Source organism: Rhinopithecus roxellana, chromosome 16, assembly GCF_007565055.1.
Source record: "Rhinopithecus roxellana isolate Shanxi Qingling chromosome 16, ASM756505v1, whole genome shotgun sequence".
NCBI lineage: Eukaryota > Metazoa > Chordata > Mammalia > Primates > Cercopithecidae > Rhinopithecus > Rhinopithecus roxellana.
The window spans coordinates 101,452,877-101,463,155 of NC_044564.1; the positions used below are offsets into that span (position 1 = coordinate 101,452,877).

Below are 10,279 nucleotides of genomic sequence, written 5' to 3' on the forward strand. Positions count from 1 at the left end.
TGTATGTTCAAAAATTTCTATAATAAAAAGGTGAAATCAAAGGTGATCCATAAAATTTCTAAGTCATATTATGAAAGGAAGGGGTAAATACTGGGAAAATTCCTTGGTGAATCCCACAATACTTATTTGAAGGAAGTTTTAATATTTCAATTTACAGATGAAGAAACAGGTTGATTGAAGCTAGAAGGTTCTGGAGCTAAGATTCATAGTCACATCTGTTTGGATCAAAGGCCAACATTTTCCCCCACTGAACCACACTGCTAAACATATACAAATGTTATCTCCGCATCTCAAATCTTAAGGCTGCACTGGATTCTGGAAATCAATGAGGTTGCATTCATGACCACCTAACAAATGACTCTCAGTCTTCGCTGTCTCTTAGTTAACATTTCCCCCAGTTACCTGTGGTGTCTCCCCTGTGTTAAGCACATAATGTATGCCAGGCACTGGGTCTTAATATCAATTCACCTTCACAAGTCTCCTCATTGGTATTGTTACCTCCCTTGTCCACAGAGGAAAGAGGCTCAGAGAGATGAAGTCATACATCAAGTCATACAGCTAGACAGGGTGGAATTCAGATTTGAATCAAGGGCAGCTGGACCACAAAGTGATTGTTCTTTCTGTTAACAGGACTGTCATTTTAGAACCTATGAATAGGGAAAAAACAAAAAATACAAAACTCTAGGCTAGCCAGGTGGTAGCTGATTCCTGCTGATTGCCAATTAGACCCTCCCCAGATGTGTTTGCCTCACAGTCTTCACATCTATAAAAGAGAGACCTGGTCTCAATATCCCCTAAGGCGGGATTTTCAAACCATAAGTCAGACCCATCAAAAAGTAATCAGATCAATGGAGTCACCACAAACATTTTTTAAGAAACAGAAGGAAGGCCGAGTGAGGTGGCTCATGCCTGTGATCCCAAAACTTTGGGAGGCCGAGGTGGGCAGATCACCTGAGGTCAAGAGATCGAGACCATCCTGGCCAACATGGTGAAACCCCATCTTTACTAAAAATACAAAAATTAGCTGGGTGTGGTGGCACACACCTGTAGTCTCAACTACTCAGTAGGCTAAAGCAGGAGAATCACTTGAACCTGGGAGGTGGAGGTTGCAGTGAGCCGAGATCGTACCATTGCACTCCAGTCTGGTGACAGAGTGAGACTCCGTCTCAGAAAGAAAAAAGAAAAAAAAGAAACGAAAGGAAGAAAAGAAAAACCATCATAGTAAAAATGAGTATTGAGTGTTTTTTATGACAGGTATACATACACACACGTGTGTGCCTTTGTGTATGTGTGTATGTACATTGGGTCATGATGTAAGATCAAGTTCTCACTGTGGATTACTGTCAAGATTTTGAAAGTTACTTCATTAAGGAGGATTCTTTCAGTCTAGGGACTTAGGTCTCACAATTGCAAATGCAAACCTAACAGTTTGCTGGAAACTATAGACCAATAGACAGAGGAGAAAGATAGAGTCAGACAGATAGATTTTAAGGGGTTTTTTTTGGTCTTTTGTTTTAGAGACAGGGTCTCACTATGTTGCCCAGGCTAGTCTCGAACTTCTGGCCTCAAGTAATCCTCCTGCCTCACCTCCCAAAGTGCTACAACTACAGGTGTGAACCACCACATCCAACCAAGACGTGGATTTGGATCTGAACTCTTCTATTTGTGACTGTATGCCCTCGAGCAAGTTATTCTACCTCTTTGGGCCACAGTTTTATGATCTGTAAAATGCAAATAATAATGCCCATCTTACAGGGTAATAATGAGGCTTAAATGAGAAAATATAATCTCTTAGCAGAGTTCCAGGAACATCATAATGCTCAAAATATGTTAATTATAATAATTGTTGATTTAAATATTTTATTATGACCACTATAATTATTATTTTCAAATTGCATTGAAATTATTTATTTACACATCTCTTCCTAGACTAGACTCATAAAGAAATCCAAGGTAGTCTTTATCATTGTATATCAAAACCATATTGTATTCAATGCAAATTGATTATGTTGACAGTATTTCCAAACTTAGAACTAGGATCAGAAGCCTTAAAGACTGTTCCACATGCCCCTCAACTAATTTATAAAAGGACTTTCATTCAGTTAAAAACTCTTCGAAAAGAAAATGCACTGTCTTGAAAAGTAATAACAATGACTTAGCACTGCAAGGCATTTTATTATTATGAGGTGACATCACCCCACATTGCAAGGGAAATACTGTTCTCAAGCCCCATTTTACAGCATGGAAACTGAAGCTCAGAAAAGTAAAATGATGTGCCCAACCCATAGAACCAGAACTGTTGACTTTGAGCTATATGTTCTTTCTCTTACACTGGTGATTCATAAATCTTAGGTTGTATGCAAAAATAACCAGAAAACTGGTCAAAAACATATTGCCAGGTCACAATCCCAGAGATTGTGACTCAGTTCTTCTATTACGAAGAACAGAAATTTCCTTTTTTTTTTCTGACAGGGAGTCTCGCTCTGTCACCCAGGCTGGAGTCCAGCGGCGAGATCTTGGCTCACTGCAACCTCCACCTCCCGGGTTCAAACTATTCTCCTGCCTCAGCCTCCCGAGTAGCTGGGATTGCAGGCAACTGCCACCACGACCCGCTAATTTTTTGCATTTTTAGTAAAGACGGGGTTTCACTATGTTGGCCAGTCTGGTCTCAAACTCCTGACCTCAAGCGATCTGCCCACCTCAGCCTCCCAAAGTGTTGGGATTACAGGCGTGAGCCACCACACCCAACCCAGAATTTGCTTTTCAACAAGCATCCACAGTGATTCTGATCTAGGTGATCAGAAAATGACTATTCCCCTCATCCAGCAATCTCTTAAAAACACAGGTTGAATGCCCCTAATCTGAAAATCCAGAATCTGAAATGCTCAAAAATCCAAAATTTTCTGAGTATCAACATGAGATAGTGACACTTTTGCTTTCTGGTGGTTCAATGTACACAAACTTTGCTTCACATACAAAATTATTGAAATATTGTATACAATTACCTTAAGGCTATTTACTGAAGGTGTATATGAAATATAAATGAATTTTTTGTTTCGATTTGTATTCCATCCCCAAGATATCTCATTACATATATGCAAATATATCAAAATCTGAAAAAACCTGAAATTCAAAACATTTCTGATCCCAAGCATTTCGGATAAGGGATACTCAACCTGCACTCACAAACAAAGGTCTTATTTCTCTAGCCTAGTGAACCCATTTGTACATTTGCCAAAGGCTGTTCTCAGTTACACTGGGCACCTAAGGACGCAGGATCTGGAATTCCCAGGTTTTGCTTTGCTAACAGTTTCATTTTGCCTCCTGACAAAGCTTTATGTCCTACTGCTGACAGTGGTAAGAAGAATGTCTTTAAATCACCTGCCTGTCTGACTAGCAGTGCATGCCCTGAGGATGCAGTCAGCCTGTATCTACACCACATCATAATGAAGGTGTTGTAGGAGTAGGAGCTCTAAAGGGCTTTGGGAGAGCTGAGATCCATCCCATGGAAACCATCCTCAACTTCTTCAGCCAGAGTTGGCACCCCCAGGTACGGCTCCTATAATCTTTTGTGTACAGTTAACATATTGTTAGTTTACAAGCCTGCCTCCTGGATAAAAAGGTGTAGGAAAGAGAGGGCTGAGGAATCACACCTCACTCATCTTATCTCTCCACCCCTATACTCAGCTTTAGTCACTCAGCAGATGCTAAGCGTGTGAGTCGAAGAATCAATCATTGGATGCAGAACAAACAATACCACAGCAGACTTACTCTTATTACAATGTTGAATAAAAGTTTTCTAGCTGCCTATGTCTCATTTTAGAATTCAAAGGTGGTTTGTTTCTTTTTTTAACCCTGATGGAAACATCTTTAATTTTTCTTGGAATACATTAAAAACATAAAAAAGAGCACTTCTTGTGAAGCAGAAATTATGAACAATAAACTCTGTGGTTTGTGAGACATGAAACACCATAATTGTTTTGAAAAGATAATTTTCCTGGAAACAATATATTTGGAAACTAATTTGCTATTTCACTGACCAAGCCTTGGCCCGCTAATCCCCCAGAGGAATATGGAATATGAGGCTTTGTGGTACAACCAACAACCAACATTTGACAGAGTGACTTTTCCAAGACAGATTCAGTGCACACAGTGCACAGTTCAATATTCTGATGGTGTCTTCTCATTCACTCTCTTATGGAGGGAGTATAATTCCTATTTTACAGTTATAATAACTTAGGTTCAAAAGTCACACAGCTAATAAGAGTTAGAGCTGGAATGATACAATATCTGTCCTCCCGTGATTGCTTTATTTTTCTTGGCATAATGTCCTCCAGGTTTATCCATGTCATTGCATATGAAAAGATTTCTTTCTTTTTTTAATGCTGAAAAATATTCCATTGTGTGGATTTACCACATTTTCTTTATCCATTCATTCATCAACAGACATTAAGGTTGTTTCCATATATTGGCTACTGTGAATGCTATCATTTGAATGTCCCTGCCAAAATTCATGTTGAAATGTAATTGCTAGTGTAACAGTATTGAAAGGCAGAACCTTCAAGAGATGATAAGGTCATGAGGTCTCTGCCCTCATGCATGAATTAATACTGTTATCACGGGAGTGGGTTAGTTGTCAAAGGAGTAGGGTCCTGATTAAAAAAAAAAAAAAAAAAAAAAAGATGAGTTCAGCTCAGTTTTCTCTCTGTCTCGTACGTTTACTCACCATGTGATACCTCCTACCAGGGAATAACCCTCACCAGATGCTGGCACCACGCTCTTGGAATTCCCAGTCTCCAGAACTGTAAGAAATAAATTTTTCCTTTATAAAATACCCAGTCTGTGGTATTTTGTTACAGCAGTAGAAAATAAATTAAGACAGCGAATAATGTTGTAATAAACATAGGAGGGCAAGTATCTCTTTGAGATCCTGATTTCAAATCTTTTGGATATATAGCCAGAAGTGAGGTTGCGGGTACTATAGTAGTTTTACTTTTTAATTTTTTGAGGAATCTCCATATTGTTTTCCATAATGGCTGCAACATTTCACATGCAAGATGAATAAGTTCTAGAGATCTGCTGTGCAACATAGTGCCTATAGTTAACAATACTGTATTGTAAACTTAAACATTTTGTCGAGAGGATAAATCTCATGTTAAGTGCTATTACCACTAAAAAAGGGTTGAAATGCTCACTTCAGCAGCACATATACTAAAATAGGAATGCTACAGATATTAGCCTGGTCCTTGCCCAGGGATGACATGCAAATTCATGAAGCATTCCATATTTTCTACAAAAAAAAAAAAAAAAGCATAGGGGACATAGAAAACTTTTGGAGGTGATTGATACGGTTTGGCTGTGTCTCCACCCAAATCTCAACTTGAATTTATCTCTCAGAATTCCCACGTGTTGTGGGAGGGACCCGGGGGAGATAATGGAATCACGGGGGCCAGTCTTTCCCCTGTTGTTCTCGTGATAGTGAAACAGTCTCACGAGATCTGATGAGTTTATCAGCAGTTTCCGCTGTTGCGTCTTCCTCATTTTCTCTTGCTGCAGCCATCTAAGAAGTGCCTTTCTCCCCCCACCATGATTCTGAATCCTCCCCAGCCATGTGGAACTGTAAGTCCAATTAAACGTCTTTTTCTTCCCGGTCCCGGGTAGGTCTTTATCAGCAGCATGAAAACGGATTAATACAGTGACGGATGTTTATTACTTTGATTGTGGTGGTGGTTTCATGGGTGGATGCACACATCTAAACCCATCAAATTGTATACATTAAATATGTACAGTTTTTTCAATAGATCAATTATACCTCAAAAGACTTTTAAAAAAGCCTAGTGAATGTTTCACAAAAATGTAAATATACTTAACATTACTGAACTGTGCACATAAAAATGGTAAAATTTATATCATGTGTTTTTCACCACCAAAAAAAAAAAAGAAAAGAAGACAAAGAGAACAAGGTAGAGCTGGATTTAAACCTAGGTTCTTTTGGTCTCAGCCCTATAGACTTCCTGTAATACTCAGGCTATTTGAAGTTCAGCAGCATCATCATAAAGCAATTTCAATGAACTCTACCCTAATACAGATGATATGGTTTGGCCGTGTCCCCATTCAAATCTCAAGTTGAATCTTCCGGAATTCTGAGGGACCCAGGGAGAGGTAATTGAATCACGTAGGCCGGTCTTTCCCGTGCTATTCTCATGATAGTGAATAAGTCTCACGAGATCTGGTGGGTTTATTAGGGGTTTCCGCTTTTGCTTCTTCCTCATTTTCTCTTACTGCCTGGATGTAAGAAGTGCCTTTCACCTCCTGCCATGATTCTGAGGCCTCCCCAGCCAGGTGGAACTGTAAGTCTAATTAAACCTCTTTTTCTTCCCAGTCTCTGGTAGGTCTTTATCAGTGGTGTGAAAATGGACTAATACACAGGGCAATGAAAATTCAGGCAGAAAAAAAATGCCTCCTCTCTTCAGTGAACCCTCTTGACCCCTTCTCCAGTCTCCCCTGCCAGAGCATTCAATCACAATTTTGCTTTTTTGAGAAAAAGTCTACAAATGGCACACATTATAAACTGTATGAAACATGTGAAATTGACTGATGGTGATGTCTTCATTATCCTGAAGCCCTAAAGAATTATGGAGCATCAGAAAGATCAGACTGTAACAAATAAACAAAATGTAGTTAAGAAATAAATTCTCAGCCGGGCGCGGTGGCTCAAGCCTGTAATCCCAGCACTTTGGGAGGCCGAGACGGGCGGATCACGAGGTCAGGAGATCGAGACCATCCTGGCTAACACGGTGAAACCCCGTCTCTATTAAAAATACAAAAACTAGCTGGGAGAGGTGGCGGGCGCCTGTAGTCCCAGCTACTCGGGAGGCTGAGGCAGGAGAATGGCGTAAATCTGGGAGGCGGAGCTTGCAGTGAGCTGAGATCTGGCCACTGCACTCCAGCCCCGGTGACAGAGCGAGACTCCACCTCAAAAAAAAAAAAAAGAAAGAAAGAAATTATCATACAATAAAGTTTGGAATACGTAGAAACTAAAATAAAGAATAAAGAAAAGTGCCTATAATCTAATATCCAAAGACTGTGAAGTATTTGATTAACATTTACTTAAAGATACAGATACATATTTTACATATATAATCTATATATTATTTCAAATATATAAATATGAAATCAGAGTTTGTAGCATGAAATAGTACATCTTTTTGTTTTCCACTAACATTTAAGCAGACACATTTTCTCATGTGTATTTGTCCATTTTCATACTACTGTAAAAAACTGCCCAAGACTAGGTAATTTATAAAGGAAAGGGGTTTAATTGACTCATAGTTCAGCATGGCTGGGAAGACCTCAGGAAACTTACAGTCATAGTGGAAGGCCAGGGAGAAGCAAGGCACCTTGTTCACAAGGCAGCAAGGAGAAGTGCCGAGCAAAGGGTAAAGAGCCCCTTATAAAACCATCAGATCTTGTGAGAACACACTCACTATCACAAGAACAGCATGGGGGAACCATGATCCAATTACCTCCACTTGGTCTCTCCCTTGAACTGTGGGGATTATGGGAATTATGGGGACTATAATTCAAGATGAGATTTGGGTAGGGACACAAAACCTAACCATATCACCATGCCTTGACACAGACTCCATGAGTTTTACTGGATGCATAATACGTTATCAAGGAAATATTTATTTAATTAATCTTTTTAAACTACATATTTAGGTTATAACTGGTTGTTCACTTCTCTTATGGCAATTCTGTCATGAACAACTTTGAAAGCAAAGCTTTAATTAGAACATTGAGATACATCCCCAGAAATGGAGTATGAGTCTGTTAGGCATGAATATCACACAAATTGCCAAATCCTTTCTGAAATGCTGCAGTCACTTCATCTGCAGTGCATTTTCCTTCACTGTACTCAGGGTCAGCTTCATAGCAGTGCAACCTGGGCAGCCTCAGAGAACCCTCACTCAGAAGGGTTTGTTTGGTTTAATGCTTTGTTGGCATCATCATGAAATTCTTAATAGTTTGAGCTTTGAATGTGTGTTTTCTAAGCAAAGTCTGATGGAACAAGGGAACATGCAAGTTACCAGAAGAGATTCAGGCAATCTGTGTGCCCCCGTTCCCTGCTGCCATATTCACATGGAGTGCCAACCATGCCTCATAAGCACAAAATTCCAGCAGACCCACAGTATGTAGAAGTTCAATGAGGCTCAAACAAGTACGAGGTAAGAGTATTATTTCTAGAACTAGGTAAGCCTGGGGGTCAAGGGGCTGGGGGCGCTGGCTGTTCTAAGAGACCATACTTTTTATTGGAAGCAGAATTTACTTCAGATGGCCAACAAGCCCTGTCACATGTTGTCTTGCTTGTGTTGCTTTCCTGTTTCAGGCAACCATTTAGCCTGGTTTCCTTTTAGACCATCTTTACTCATCAGTGAGCCAAAGGTAGACAGCATTGGTAGAATGTTCACATATCAAGAAGTGAATTTAAAACAACTGAGTTAGTTTTGTGCACCATTTACACTGTTCTAGTAAGAATGAAATGCATATGCATGTACAAGCTACAGAACATATAGTTCAAAGGTAATGCAAATACAAAATGTAATTTCAGTAATTCTGCACAGGAGATTGAATACCTCTTTCTCAATGAATCCAATCACTTTGAAGGAGTCAGAGCAGGATTTTACTAGGAGCAATCTTCCTTCTTCCTCTTTCATACCTCCTCTAACTGCCTTCTGGCTCAACAGCAGGTTGATAGCTTTTTTGCACAATCTAATCTGTGACAAACCACCAGGCCAGCTTCTCCAGATAGTGACAGATTAACAGCAATGTTGGTTTGAGGGCTAGTCTTTGGTAAAAGGCAACTAGGCTAACATTTCTTTATTGCCATGTGCTCTATGACTCTTAGGTTCTTTATTTACTTGCTTGCTGGTAAATTTTTACAGCCTTGTTCTGCCAAATATTGTTCTCCTTTGGATTAAGGCCTCATTTCTGAAATATAACTTTTGAACTTTGGACTGCAATAAAATTACTATTGCTATTATGAGTTGAATCTTCTTTATAAAATTACAAAGTTTTTCAGGATAGAAGGTTGGAGAACAGTTAAAAAAAAATACGAAGTTTTCCTTCTAAGGACATTATTATAGCAAGAGATTATCTGGTATCCAGTGTGAAAAATCTTCTTAGGCTGATAACCCATAGCCTGGAGAGGAATCAACCTAACCTCTACAGCACAGGATGCAAGTTAGAATCAACTGAGGAGCTTTAAAAAGCAAGAATGCCTGCATCTAACTCTCCAAGATTTTGACTTAATTGGTCCTCGGGTGCATCCTGAGGACTGAGAATTTTACAAACTTTGCAGGTAGCTCTTTATACAGCTACAGTTTTGAAGCTGCTTAGAGCCACTGCTCTAATACCTCGTTTGTTTATATTCAGAGAAGGAAATACACACAAGTAGGTCAGGCAGAATGTCCACTTCTATATCGTCAGGATTCAGCCAATAATTCTGGAGCCCCTATTGGCTGACTAATACTAAGCCCTTTGGGAATTGCAGAGATGAGTAAGATAACTCCTCTGTCTCAACAAGCTTTCAAGAGAGATGGCAGGTGAGGATCAGCAAGCTAGTCTGAGAGAAGAGAGAGTATCTAGAACAAGATATACCCATGAGCCGATAAGAGATTATACCTGTGCATTGCCTTTGGAAGGGAACTTCTGGGGTCTCTTTACAGAGGAAGTGTTGGGTCAGATACTTGTGCATTAGGAAGAAGAGCAAAAAAAAAAAAAGGTACTCACATCTGGAGATTTTGTCCAAATCCATCCCAAACCTTCTTCCCCATACAAAATAATTTTCACCACTAATAAAGGCAAAACAGAAAATGTTTGACTCAACTTTAAAAAAAATTTTTTTTTTTTTTGAGATGGAGTCTTTCTCTGTCACCAGGCTCGAGTGCAGTGGTGCAATCTCAGCTCACTGCAACCTCCACCTTCCAGGTTCAAGCGATTCCCCTGCCTCTGTCTCTGGAGTAGCTGGGACTACAGGCACATGCCACCACGCCCAGCTAATTTTTTGTATTTTAGTAGAGATGGGGTTTCACCATGTTAACCAGGATTGTCTCAATCTCCTGACCTCATGATCTGCCTGTCTTGACCTCCCAAGGTGCTGGGATTACAGGCATGAGCCACCGCTCCCGGCAGACTCCACTTTTTGATAGTAATGTGCTTTTTCAACAGCTACACAGTCATTGACTATCAGTGCATACTAAATAAGGAGAGAATGATG

The 10,279-nt window shown here is 39.8% G+C and overlaps 1 non-coding gene across 1 annotated transcript; it reads left to right on the forward strand.

The window, feature by feature from the left end:
• Window positions 1–5,187: 5,187 nt before the first annotated feature.
• On the forward strand, window positions 5,188–5,291 carry LOC115894054. The gene has a single exon (XR_004054110.1). It is a non-coding gene; the product is annotated as a U6 spliceosomal RNA (small nuclear RNA).
• The last annotated feature ends 4,988 nt before the right edge of the window (window positions 5,292–10,279 follow it).